Genomic DNA, 12,968 nt, shown 5'->3' with positions numbered 1-12,968 from the left:
GCCAAGCCTGTTTGGTTGTCCCCAGGAAAACAACATGCCAAGCAGTCCTCGTTAGTATAGTGGACAGTATCTCCGCCTGTCACGCGGAAGACCAGGGTTCTATTCCCTGACGGGGAGATGGTGCGGGTGCCTCTTACTTTTTTCAATTACCATCTTGTTGAAATTTCAGAAGTGACCACAGTATCCTTCTCCGAATGTTGTGATGTTGATGATTCAAAACAGTGAGGATGGTTCTACAGCATGTTAGTGTGGAGGAGTGCATATGATGAGTCATTTGTTAGTCTGCTCTCTCCTGCCTGTGCAATGCAACCAACAAGATCTGGATGCCGTCATTGACTAGGTTAGGTTGATCTTCAAACGACATGTTGATAAACATACAACCTCGGCCACCTTTTAGCTTTACCGGACGCTGCTGGCGGGCCTTAAATCTGTGCTGGTTGTGTTTTTTTTATTGCATACCTGGAATGGAAAACTCCAAAGCTAACGTTTTGGTCCTATTTTTGCAAGTTTTCTAAATGAGGCCCAGGGTCTTATTGCCTCAGTCAGGGAAGATACAAGTGTGTTACCAGCAAAAATGGCAGTGGTGGGATTTGAACCCACGCCTCCCGAGAGACTGGAGCCTTAATCCAGCGCCTTAGACCGCTCGGCCACACTACCCTCAATCCGTGCTTTCGGAGGATCAATTTGTCCGCATTATGAGATCGTAGAAATACTGAATAGCAACACTTTGGTCGCAGGGTGGCAGGCAAAATATCATCCAAGGCAGTCCTCGTTAGTATAGTGGACAGTATCTCCGCCTGTCACGCGGAAGACCAGGGTTCGATTCCCTGACGGGGAGATGGTTCAGGTGCCTCTTATTTTCATCAATTACCATCTTTTTGAAATTTGAGAAGTGACCACAGTATCCTTCTCCGAATGTTGTGAAGTTGATGATTCAAAACAGTGAGGATGGTTCTAAAGCATGTTAGTGTGGAGGAGTGCATATGATGAGTCATTTGTTAGTCTGCTCTCTCCTGCCTGTGCAATGCAACCAACAAGATCTGGATGCCGTCATTGACTAGGTTAGGTTGATCTTCAAACGACATGATGATAAACATACAACCTCGACCACCTTTTAGCTTTACCGGACACTGCTGGCGGGCCTTAAATCTGTGCTGGTTGGGTTTTTTTTATTGCATACCTGGCATGGAAAACTCCAAAGCTAACGTTTTGGCCCTTTTTTTGCAAGTTTTCTAAATGAGGCCCTGGGTCTTCTTGCCTCAGTCAGGGAAGATACAAGTGTGTTACCAGCAAAAATGGCAGTGGTGGGATTTGAACCCACGCCTCCCGAGAGACTGGAGCCTTAATCCAGCGCCTTAGACCGCTCGGCCACACTACCCTCAATCTATGCATTCGGCGGATCAATTTGTCGGCATTATGAGATAGCAGAAATATGAGATAGCAACACTTTGGTCGCGGTGTGGCAGGCAAAATATCATCCCAAGCAGTCCTCGTAGGTATAGTGGACAGTATCTCCGCCTGTCACGTGGAAGACGGGGGTTCGATTCCCTGACGGGGAGATGGTTTAGGTTCCTCTCATTTTCTTCAATTACCATCTCGTTGAAATTTGAGAAGTGACCACAGTATCCTTCTCCGAATGTTGTGATGTGTGGAATCGGCGTTGCTGCACAGCCCTACAGAAATCAAACACAGTATTTTACTAATGTTTGTTGCACCCCTCGAAATTAGGATGCAAAAGCAAGTCTTCAAAAAGGGAAAATGGTTTGTCAGAGTCAATGTGTCAAATTAAAGGTTAGGGATGCAGCAGCTGACGACCTCGACATAGCATTACAAAAATCAACCTTGGTAGAATTAGAAAAGTCCTTAGGCGAAGCCCTGTATGGTCTTATTTACGACAATGCATCTAACCACCTACGAGCAAACCCTGACAACAGTTTAGTTACACATATACCACTTATACACATATACCAATGGTTAGCCTAAAGTCAGTTGGCACAGAAAACAGCTTGAATACAACCACAGACGTCAGAGGAAAAGCTCAAACAAGAAACAGACCCTCGTCTCGCTCTGTTTGACCGAGAACCAGCAATGAAGAGATTAAAGTCAAGGCAAATTTCCTCCATCCTGTATAAGCCCTGACTGACAGACATCACCGCAACAGGTTGGCCCTCTGCTCTAACCGCCGGGAAAATGCCTCACACAAATCCTCTCTCTGCCTAAACAAATCTCTTCTGCCTGGCTCCAAAGAAGTGTGGCCTTTTTGGTCCTGCCTAAATCGCCCACGATCTGTGAAACGGAACGTTGCAGGGTATCCATGAACGAATGAGGCTATGAGGATGGTTCTACAGCATGTTAGTGTGGAGGAGTGCATATGATGAGTCATTTGTTAGTCTGCTCTCTCCTGCCTGTGCAATGCAACCAACAAGATCTGGATGCCGTCATTGACTAGGCTAGGTTGTGTGTGGAGAACTGGAAAGGTGTCGTGCAGTGGACCTCGAAAACGACAAGAAGAGGAAAGCGGAGAATCTCGGGCACATTTTTTGGGCCAAGTTTGAGCAATGTCCCCATTGCCTTTATGGAAAATGTCAACGATAATGATTTGTATATCATGAACATAAAACATGGAAGTCACATAAATTTATTATAAATTGCCTGCTCTGAGAAAGGGTCGGATAGCTTTCCCTGACCGGGAATCGAACCCCGGCCGCGGCGGTGAAAGCGCCGAATCCTAGCCACTAGACCACCAGGGAGTTGATCACTGGTTCAGACACTGGTCTCCTGCAGGGTTTCTTGACAAATGTGTGAAGCACCCATTGCATTCATATGCCATGTCAGAAATGCGAATTGTCTTCTTTGAACCGGGGTAACTTTTGTGTCTTAGTGAATTGATAACCACTACACTATGGAAACTGCTGCATGAATTTGGACTTGGGTGTGGAAAAATTGTACAATAGTAACAAAAAAGAACAGACTTTCCTTCCTCATGTCTTCTTTTGTCTTCTTAGTGTGTGCTCGAATGACTGTATCCCTTGCAGACTGTATTGTTCTATACTGTAGGAACCAGAAGTTGTTGTTTTTTTTAATAACAGAAAGAGACAGCTCCTTTTGTGTAAATGAGTGTAAATGAGTGTGAATGGGGGAGGGAGGGTTTTCTTGGGTTGATGCACTAATGGTAAGTGTATCTTGTGTTTTTTTTTAAAATGTTGTTTGAAATAAATAAAAAAATAAAAAATAATAATAATAAAAAAAAATAATAAAAAAAAAAAATTAAAAAAAAAATTAAAAAAATGAGGCCCAGGGTCTTATTGCCTCAGTCAGGGAAGATACAAGTGTGTTACCAGCAAAAATGGCAGTGGTGGGATTTGAACCCACGCCTCCCGAGACACTGGAGCCTTAATTCAGCGCCTTTGGTCGCGGTGTGGCAGGCAAAAGCCAAGCCTGTTTGGTTGTCCCCAGGAAAATAGCATGCCAAGCAGTCCTCGTTAGTATAGTGGACAGTATCTCCGCCTGGCACATTTTTTGGGCCAAATTTGAGCAATGTCCCCATTGCCTTTATGGAAAATGTCAACGATAATGATTTGTATATCATGAGCATAAAACATGGAAGTCACATAAGTTAATTATAAATTGCCTGCTCTGAGAAAGGGTCGGATAGCTTTGCCTGACCAGGAATCGAATCCTGGCCGCGGCGGTGAAAGAGCCGAATCCTAGCCACTAGACCACCAGGGAGTTGATCACTTGTTCAGACACTGGTCTCCTGCATGGTTTCTTGACAAATGTGTGAAGCACCCATTGCATTCATATACCATGTCAGAAATGCGAATTGTCTTCTTTGAACCGGGGTAACGTTTGTGTCTTAGTGAAGTGATAACCACTACACTATGGAAACTGCTGCATGAATTTGGACTTGGGTGTGGAAAAATTGTACAATAGTAACAAAAAAGAACAGACTTTCCTTCCTCCTGTCTTCTTTTGTCTTCTTAGTGTAGTCCGTGTTGAGGATAAGGTTGTTGTTTCCACACAATGTCACCAGACAGGCCAACTCCCTCCTGCTGGTCGCACCGTGCGGGCCAGTGATACATCCTATCACTGCGGTGTCATCCAAATACAGAAACAGATAAAAGTGGCCTGAATGTCTTAAGTAGGGGCGGAGATCTTCAAACGACATGTTGATAAACATACAACCTCGACCACCTTTTAGCTTTACTGGATGCTGCTGGCGGGCCTTAAATCTGTGCTGGTTGTCTTTTTTTTATTGCATACCTGGCACGGAAAACTCCAAAGCTAACGTTTTGGCCCTACTTTTGCAAGCTTTCTAAATGAGGCCCAGGGTCTTATTGCCTCAGTCAGGGAAGATACAAGTGCGTTAACAGCAAAAATGGCAGTGGTGGGATTTGAACCCACGCCTCCTGAGAGACTGGAGCCTTAATCCAGCGCCTCAGACCGCTCGGCCACACTACCCTCAATCCAAGCTTTCGGAGGATCAATTTGTCCGGATTATGAGATAGCAGAAATATGGAATAGCAACACTCTGGTCGCGGTGTGGCAGGCAAAAGCCAAGCCTGTTTGCTTGTCCCCAGGAAAATATCATGCCAAGCAGTCCTCGTTAGTATAGTGGACAGTATCTCCGCCTGTCACGCGGAAGACCAGGGTTTGATTCCCTGATGGGGAGATGGTTCAGGTGCCTCCTATTTCCTTCAATTACCATCTTGTTGAAATTTCAGAAGTGACCACAGTATCCTTCTCCGAATGTTGTGATGTTGATGATTCAAAACAGTGAGGATGGTTCTACAGCATGTTAGTGTGGAGGAGTGCATATGATGAGTCATTTGTTAGTCTGCTCTCTCCTGCCTGTGCAATGCAACCAACAAGATCTGGATGCCGTCATTAACTAGGTTAGGTTGATCTTCAAACGACATGTTGATAAACATACAACCTCGACCACCTTTTAGCTTTACCGGACTCTGCTGGCGGGCCTTAAATCTGTGCTGGTTGTTTTTTTTTTATTGCATACCTGGCATGGAAAACTCCAAAGCTAACGTTTTGGCCCTATTTTTGCAAGTTTTCTAAATGAGGCCCAGGGTCTTATTGCCTCAGTCAGGGAAGATACAAGTGTGTTACCAGCAAAAATGGCAATGGTGGGATTTGAACCCACGCCTCCCGAGACACTGGAGCCTTAATCCAGCGCCTTAGACCGCTCTGCCACACTACCCTCAATCCGTGCTTTCGGAGGGTCAATTTGTCCGCATTATGAGATAGCAGAAATATGGAATAGCAACACTTTGGTCACGGTGTGGCAGGCAAAATATCATCCCAAGCAGTCCTCGTTGGTATAGTGGACAGTATCTCCGCCTGTCACGCGGAAGAGCAGGGTTCGATTCCCTGACGGGGAGATGGTTCAGGTGCCTCTTATTTTCTTCAATTGCCATCTTTTTGAAATTTGAGAAGTGACCACAGTATCCTTCTCCGAATGTTGTGATGTTGATGATTCAAAACAGTGAGGATGGTTCTAAAGCATGTTAGTGTGGAGGAGTGCATATGATGAGTCATTTGTTAGTCTGCTCTCTCCTGCCTGTGCAATGCAACCAACAAGATCTGGATGCCGTCATTGACTAGGTTAGGTTGATCTTCAAATGACATGATGATAAACATACAACCTCGACCACCTTTTAGCTTTACCGGACGCTGCTGGCGGGCCTTAAATCTGTGCTGGTTGGGTTTTTTTTATTGCATACCTGGCATGGACAACTCCAAAGCTAACGTTTTGGCCCTATTTTTGCAAGTTTTCTAAATGAGGCCCTGGGTCTTCTTGCCTCAGTCAGGGAAGATACAAGTGTGTTACCAGCAAAAATGGCAGCGGTGGGATTTGAACCCACGCCTCCCGAGAGACTGGAGCCTTAATCCAGCGCCTTAGACCGCTCGGCCACACTACCCTCAATCTATGCATTTGGCGGATCAATTTGTCGGCATTATGAGATAGCAGAAATATGAAATAGCAACACTTTGGTCGCGGTGTGGCAGGCAAAATATCATCCCAAGCAGTCCTCGTTAGTATAGTGGACAGTATCTCCGCCTGTCACGCGGAAGACCAGGGTTCGATTCCCTGACGGGGAGATGGTTTAGGTTCCTCTCATTTTCTTCAATTACCATCTTGTTGAAATTTCAGAAGTGACCACAGTATCCTTCTCCGAATGTTGTGATGTGTTTACTCGGCGTTGCTGCACAGCCCTACAGAAATCAAACACAGTATTTTACTAATGTTTGTTGCACCCCTCGAAATTAGGATGCAAAAGCAAGTCTTCAAAAAGGGAAAATGGTTTGTCAGAGTCAATGTGTCAAATTAAAGGTTAGGGATGCAGCAGCTGACGACCTCGACATAGCATTACAAAAATCAACCTTGGTAGAATTAGAGAAGTCCTAAGGCGAAGCCCTGTATGGTCTTATTTACGACAACGCATCTAACCACCTACGAGCAAACCCTGACAACAGTTTAGTTACACATATACCACTTATACACATATACCAATGGTTAGCCTAAAGTCAGTTGGCACAGAAAACAGCTTGAATACAACCACAGACGTCAGAGGAAAAGCTCAAACAAGAAACAGACCCTCATCTCGCTCTGTTTGACCGAGAACCAGCAATGAAGAGATTAAAGTCAAGGCAAATTTCCTCCATCCTGTATAAGCCCTGACTGACAGACATCACCGCAACAGGCTGGCCCTCTGCTCTAGCCGCCGGGAAAATGCCTCACACAAATCCTCTCTCTGCCTAAACAAATCTCTTCTGCCTGGCTCCAAAGAAGTGTGGCCTTTTTGGTCCTGCCTAAATCGCCCAAGATCTGTGAAACGGAAAGTTGCAGGGTATCCATGAACAAATGAGGCTATGAGGATGGTTCTACAGCATGTTAGTGTGGAGGAGTGCATATGATGAGTCATTTGTTAGTCTGCTCTCTCCTGCTTGTGCAATGCAACCAACAAGATCTGGATGCCGTCATTGACTAGGCTAGGTTGTGTGTGGAGAACTGGAAAGGTGTCGTGCAGTGGACCTCGAAGACGACAAGAAGAGGAAAGCGGAGAATCTCGGGCACATTCTTTGGGCCAAGTTTGAGCAATGTCCCCATTGCCTTTATGGAAAATGTCAACTATAATGATTTGTATATCATGAGCATAAAACATGGAAGTCACATAAGTTAATTATAAATTGCCTGCTCTGAGAAAGGGTCGGATAGCTTTCCCTGACCGGGAATCGAACCCGGGCCGCGGCGGTGAGAGCGCCGAATCCTAGCCACTAGACCACCAGGGAGTTGATCACTGGTTCAGACACTGGTCTCCTGCATGGTTTCTTGACAAATGTGTGAAGCACCCATTGCATTCATATGCCATGTCAGAAATGCGAATTGTCTTCTTTGAACCGGGGTAACTTTTGTGTCTTAGTGAAGTGATAACCACTACACTATGGAAACTGCTGCATGAATTTGGACTTGGGTGTGGAAAAATTGTACAATAGTAACAAAAAAGAACAGACTTTCCTTCCTCCTGTCTTCTTTTGTCTTCTTAGTGTAGTCCGTGTTGAGGATAAGGTCGTTGTTTCCACACAATGTATCCAGACAGGCCAACTCCCTCCTGCTGGTCGCACCGTGCGGGCCAGTGATACATCCTATCACCGCAACAGTTGGCCCTCTGCTCTAGCCGCCGGGAAAATGCCTCACACAAATCCTCTCTCTACCTAAACAAATCTCTTCTGCCTGGCTCCAAAGAAGTGTGGCCTTTTTGGTCCTGCCTAAATCGCCCAAGATCTGTGAAACGGAACGTTGCAGGGTATCCATGAACAAATGAGGCTATGAGGATGGTTCTACAGCAGGGGTCACCAACGCGGTGCCCGCGGGCACCAGGTCGCCCGTAAGGACCAGATGAGTCGCCCGCGGGCCTGTTCTAAAAAAAAAAAAAAAAAAAATGTAAAAAAAAAAAAAATTTTTTTTTTAAAAAAAAAAAATTAAATCTACATAGAAAAAACACAAGATACACTTTCAATCAGTGCATCAACCCAAATAACCTCCCCCATGCACACTCATCCACACAAAAGGGGTTATTTCTTTCTGCTACCAATATTCTGGTTCCCACAACATAGACAACACATCTGCAAGGGACACAGTCCCTGAAGCACACATGATTGTATAGGCTGCTGGTTCACTAACATTTTCATTAATAACCATTTTTTATGTAATTATTTTTATATTGTTTTACTTTCTTTTTTATCCAAGAAAATGTTTTTTATTTATTTATCTTATTTTATTTTATTTTTTAAAAAAAGGGCCTTATCTTCAACAGACCAGGTTGTCAATGAAATTAGATTTTTTTAAAGGGTTTTTTAAACCAGGCCCAGTCCAGATAATGTCCAAGTCGGACTCAGCAACACACACCTTCATTCATGTACACAGAAATAAAATCAGGGAACACAACAGATTGCATATAATTTATAAACAAAACACTTTGCATTCCATTCGAAAGGACGTTCCCTTTAGATTTCCGATCCTTAACATTTTACATTTATCACAATTAAGCTTAAGGCCAGATTGCTGTGAAAATATGTCCAAAAGATTAAGAAGGTTCCGCAAACAATGAGGAAAAATCTTATCTTTGTGAATCAGCCTTTTCTGACATGAACTTCATCAAGAACAAACACAGAACACGCCTCACTGATGCACATCTGCAAGACTCACTCAGAGTTGCAGTGTCAAGTTACACACCAGAGTACAACACACTAGTTAACAGCATGCAATGCCAGGCTTCCCACTAACTGACAAAGAAACCGATAACAGATTTGGTGTCCAGTTCAAAGTGTGACATGATTTAAAAATTTGAGAGTTTACCTTTGTATTTTACATGAGTTATTATTTGTACAAACATGGTGCAAAGTAATTCATGATTTCTTAAAAAATGTTAGTGGCTAGCTAGTTAAAATGGGATATTGTGATTTCACAAGACTGTCTTAGAAGTGATCATTTGAAAATGTTAAATTTGAAAAATGTGCACTTATAGAGAAATTATAAAAATAAAGTGTTGCAAATTGATATTTATCTGTTTCTATATATATTTATTGTGAGAAATCATTAAGATGATCAGTGTTTCCACAAAGATAAATATCATTAATTATTAATAATAACAGAGTTAAAGGTAAATTGAGCAAATTGGCTACTTCTGGCAATTTATTTAAGTGTGTATCTATCTGGTAGCCCTTCGGATTAATCAGTACCCAAGAAGTAGCCCTTGGTTTCAAAAAGGTTGGTGACCCCTGTTCTACAGCATGTTAGTGTGGAGGAGTGCATATGATGAGTCATTTGTTAGTCTGCTCTCTCCTGCCTGTGCAATGCAACCAACAAGATCTGGATGCCGTCATTGACTAGGCTAGGTTGTGTGTGGAGAACTGGAAAGGTGTCGTGCAGTGGACCTCGAAGACGACAAGAAGAGGAAAGCTGAGAATCTCAGGCACATTTTTTGGGCCAAATTTGAGCAATGTCCCCATTGCCTTTATGGAAAATGTCAACGATAATGATTTGTATATCGTGAGCATAAAACATGGAAGTCACATAAGTTTATTATAAAATGCCTGCTCTGAGAAAGGGTCGGATAGCTTTCCCTGACCGGGAATCGAACCCGGGCCGCGGCGGTGAAAGCGCCGAATCCTAGCCACTAGACCACCAGGGAGTTGATCACTGGTTCAGACACTGGTCTCCTGCATGGTTTCTTGACAAATGTGTGAAGCACCCATTGCATTCATATGCCATGTCAGAAATGCGAATTGTCTTCTTTGAACCGGGGTAACTTTTGTGTCTTAGTGAAGTGATAACCACTACACTATGGAAACTGCTGCATGAATTTGGACTTGGGTGTGGAAAAATTGTACAATAGTAACAAAAAAGAACAGACTTTCCTTCCTCATGTCTTCTTTTGTCTTCTTAGTGTAGTCCGTGTTGAGGATAAGGTCATTGTTTCCACACAATGTCACCAGACAGGCCAACTCCCTCCTGCTGGTTGCACCGTGCGGGCCAGTGATACATCCTATCACTGCGGTGTCATCCAAATACAGAAACAGATAAAAGTGGCCTGAATGTCTTAAGTAGGGGCGGAGATCTTCAAACGACATGTTGATAAACATACAACCTCGACCACCTTGTAGCTTTACTGGATGCTGCTGGCGGGCGTTGAATCTGTGCTGGTTGTGTTTTTTTTATTGCATACCTGGCATGGAAAACTCCAAAGCTAACGTTTTGGCCCTATTTTTGCAAGTTTTCTAAATGAGGCCCAGGGTCTTATTGCCTCAGTCAGGGAAGATACAAGTGTGTTACCAGCAAAAATGGCAGTTGTGGGACTTGAAACCACGCCTCCCGAGAGACTGGAGCCTTAATCCAGCGCCTTAGACCGCTCGGCCACACTACCCTCAATCCGTGCTTTCGGAGGATCAATTTGTCCGCATTATGAGATAGCAGAAATATGGAATAGCAACACTTTGGTCGCGGTGTGGCAGGCAAAATATCATCCCAAGCAGTCCTCGTTAGTATAGTGGACAGTATCTCCGCCTGTCACGCGCATAGGTGGATTAATGACCGGGCCTACCGGGCCCAGGCCCAGGGGGCCAGAGGCCCCAAGGGGCCAGGCCAACTTGACCCCGCGGCCGCGACCCAAGCAAAACTACTTTTGCAAAAATAATAATCTTAAGCCCCAAGGGGCCAGGCCAACTTGGCCCCGCGGCCATGATCCATAGAGGGTAAGAGGCCCCAAGGGGCCAGGTCAACTTGGCCCCGCGGCCGCGACCCACAGAGGGCCAGAGGCCCCAAGGGGCCAGGCCAACATGGCCCCGCGGCCATGATCCATAGACGGTCAGAGGCCCCAAGGGGCCAGGCCAACTTGGCCCTGCGGCCACGATCCATAGAGGGTCAGAGGCCCCAGGGGGCCAGGTCAACTTGGCCCCGCGGCCACGATCCATAGACGGTCAGAGGCCCCAAGGGGCCAGGCCAACTTGGCCCCGCGGCCACGACCCACAGAAGGCCAGAGGCCCCAAAGGGCCAGGCCAACTTGGCCCGCGGCCGCGAGCCACAGAAGGCCAGAGGCCCCAAGGGGCCAGGTCAACTTGGCCCCGCGGCCACGATCCATAGAGGGTAAGAGGCCCCAAGGGGCCAGGTCAACTTGGCCCCGCGGCCGCGACCCACAGAGGGCCTGAGGTCCTAAGGGGTCAGGCCAACTTGGCCCCGCGGCCATGATCCATAGAGGGCCAGAGGCCCCGAGGGGTCAGGCCAACTTGGCCCCGATCCATAGAGGGTCAGAGGCCCCAAGGGGCCAGGCCAACTTGGCCCCGCGGCCACGACCCACAGAGGCCTCAAGGGGCCAGGCAAAATTGGCCCCGCGGCCATGATCCACAGAGGGCCAGAGGCTCTCAATCATTATTATCAAAGCTAATTCTCAAATTGGATGGATCACACAACCTCACTCACATATTCTTTATCAATTATTAAAGGTTGTTTCTGAATTTTGATCACAGAACTTAATGCAAATATTCTTGATTGATTGACAAAGCTCATTCTCAAATTTTGATTACACAACCTTACTCTGACAAATTATCATTATCAAAAAGCTCTATCTCGAATTTGGATCACAGAATCTCACTCAAGTATTCTTAGCTGTGCCCCTCCCCCATCAAGTCTTTCATAAACCGGTCTGTTCTTTTAGAATCTCCTCATTTGGTATTTTGAACTCGTGAGAGACTGCTCAAAATTTGGTTTCCTTTCCCTCAGTTCAGACTCAGAGATAATTTGAAATCATTCAACAAGAAGTTTAACGCGCGCACACACACACACACACACACTTGAGTTGAGCATTACTTGGAAATTCTTATATTTTCCATTTTGCTGTTATTATCAGCATCTTCCCATTTTGTCCTTTTCTTTCGAGAAAGTTTACAGTCTGACATTTGTCACTGCTGTCAGTTAATAACTTTTTGGTCTTTGACCCATTTTGTCATTTTCTCGATTCGATCGTCACTGACCACTCTCTCCTGTCTGGCAGACATCGTTGCTGCCATCATAGCTAGCAAGCTGCCTGCAGCGGGTCATCCCTATGTTCCCCGTCCCTATGTTACCCGGGTCCTATGTTCCCCTCTACCGGGGAACTAAGGACCCTTTTTAAAAAAAAGGGTTCTATGTTCCCCGCTGCGGGGAACGTACAACACTTTTTCCAGAAAAGGGTTCTATGTTCCCCGCTGCTTCCAATGCGCGACTAAGTAAGACGCACGCAGACACGCATGACAGAGACGCGTTTAAGTTGTCGAAGGAAGGAAGTTCGCGTTTGAGTTGCTCTATCTGCTGCCGCATGCCCTGTGACAGGTTAGGTTTAGGGATGGTTTTGGTCAGGGCACAATTTCGCCAAAAAAAAGTGCTCCACAACGCCCTGTGACAGGTTAGGTTTAGGGATAGTTTTGGTCAGGGCACAATTTCGCCAAAAAAAAGTGCTCCACAACGCCCTGTGACAGGTTAGGTTTAGGGATGGTTTTGGTCAGGGCACAATTTCGCAATTTCGCCAGATACAATGCAGGGAACATAGGACCCTTTTTTAGAAAAAGGGTCCTAAGTTCCCCGGTCGCATACAAAGACCCAGGAACAACCGGGGAACATAGGACCCGGGGAACATAGGACCCGGGGAACATAGGCACGCTCCCGCCTGCAGATAGCAACATTTTGGTGTCCTTTGGGAAAATATTTAGAAAGAAGACAAAAGTACACACAGTTGTACAACTATTATCTTTATGATCTTTTTTTTGTTAGTTTCTCTGTTACTGTGTGGCCAATTAAGCGACTTTTGGCCATACCTGGCTGGTGACATTTAGCGACTTTCTGGTTGATGTTAAGATTAATAATAGCAACAGTTCTCTTCATCTTAATGCAATTTATTGTGTCTGTCTCTCCACATTTTGCC

General features: G+C 45.4%; 10 non-coding genes across 10 annotated transcripts; 2 read left to right on the top strand and 8 right to left on the bottom strand.

Annotated features, from left to right (window-relative positions):
* Positions 1 to 575: 575 nt before the first annotated feature.
* Positions 576 to 657, bottom strand: trnal-aag (transfer RNA leucine (anticodon AAG)). The gene has a single exon. It is a non-coding gene; the product is annotated as a tRNA-Leu (tRNA).
* A 109-nt stretch (positions 658 to 766) lies between these two features.
* Positions 767 to 838, top strand: trnad-guc (transfer RNA aspartic acid (anticodon GUC)). The gene has a single exon. It is a non-coding gene; the product is annotated as a tRNA-Asp (tRNA).
* A 458-nt stretch (positions 839 to 1,296) lies between these two features.
* On the bottom strand, positions 1,297 to 1,378 carry trnal-aag (transfer RNA leucine (anticodon AAG)). Its single transcript has one exon. It is a non-coding gene; the product is annotated as a tRNA-Leu (tRNA).
* A 1,300-nt stretch (positions 1,379 to 2,678) lies between these two features.
* trnae-uuc (transfer RNA glutamic acid (anticodon UUC)) lies at positions 2,679 to 2,750 on the bottom strand. Its single transcript has one exon. It is a non-coding gene; the product is annotated as a tRNA-Glu (tRNA).
* Positions 2,751 to 4,379: 1,629 nt separating this feature from the next.
* Positions 4,380 to 4,461, bottom strand: trnal-aag (transfer RNA leucine (anticodon AAG)). The gene has a single exon. It is a non-coding gene; the product is annotated as a tRNA-Leu (tRNA).
* Positions 4,462 to 5,130: 669 nt separating this feature from the next.
* On the bottom strand, positions 5,131 to 5,212 carry trnal-aag (transfer RNA leucine (anticodon AAG)). Its single transcript has one exon. It is a non-coding gene; the product is annotated as a tRNA-Leu (tRNA).
* A 639-nt stretch (positions 5,213 to 5,851) lies between these two features.
* On the bottom strand, positions 5,852 to 5,933 carry trnal-aag (transfer RNA leucine (anticodon AAG)). Its single transcript has one exon. It is a non-coding gene; the product is annotated as a tRNA-Leu (tRNA).
* Positions 5,934 to 6,042: 109 nt separating this feature from the next.
* Positions 6,043 to 6,114, top strand: trnad-guc (transfer RNA aspartic acid (anticodon GUC)). Its single transcript has one exon. It is a non-coding gene; the product is annotated as a tRNA-Asp (tRNA).
* Positions 6,115 to 7,233: 1,119 nt separating this feature from the next.
* On the bottom strand, positions 7,234 to 7,305 carry trnae-cuc (transfer RNA glutamic acid (anticodon CUC)). Its single transcript has one exon. It is a non-coding gene; the product is annotated as a tRNA-Glu (tRNA).
* A 2,330-nt stretch (positions 7,306 to 9,635) lies between these two features.
* On the bottom strand, positions 9,636 to 9,707 carry trnae-uuc (transfer RNA glutamic acid (anticodon UUC)). The gene has a single exon. It is a non-coding gene; the product is annotated as a tRNA-Glu (tRNA).
* Positions 9,708 to 12,968: the final 3,261 nt, after the last annotated feature.

This window comes from Entelurus aequoreus, linkage group LG26 (assembly GCF_033978785.1).
Source record: "Entelurus aequoreus isolate RoL-2023_Sb linkage group LG26, RoL_Eaeq_v1.1, whole genome shotgun sequence".
Taxonomy (NCBI): domain Eukaryota; kingdom Metazoa; phylum Chordata; class Actinopteri; order Syngnathiformes; family Syngnathidae; genus Entelurus; species Entelurus aequoreus.
This window is presented reverse-complemented; position numbering and strand designations above follow the sequence as displayed.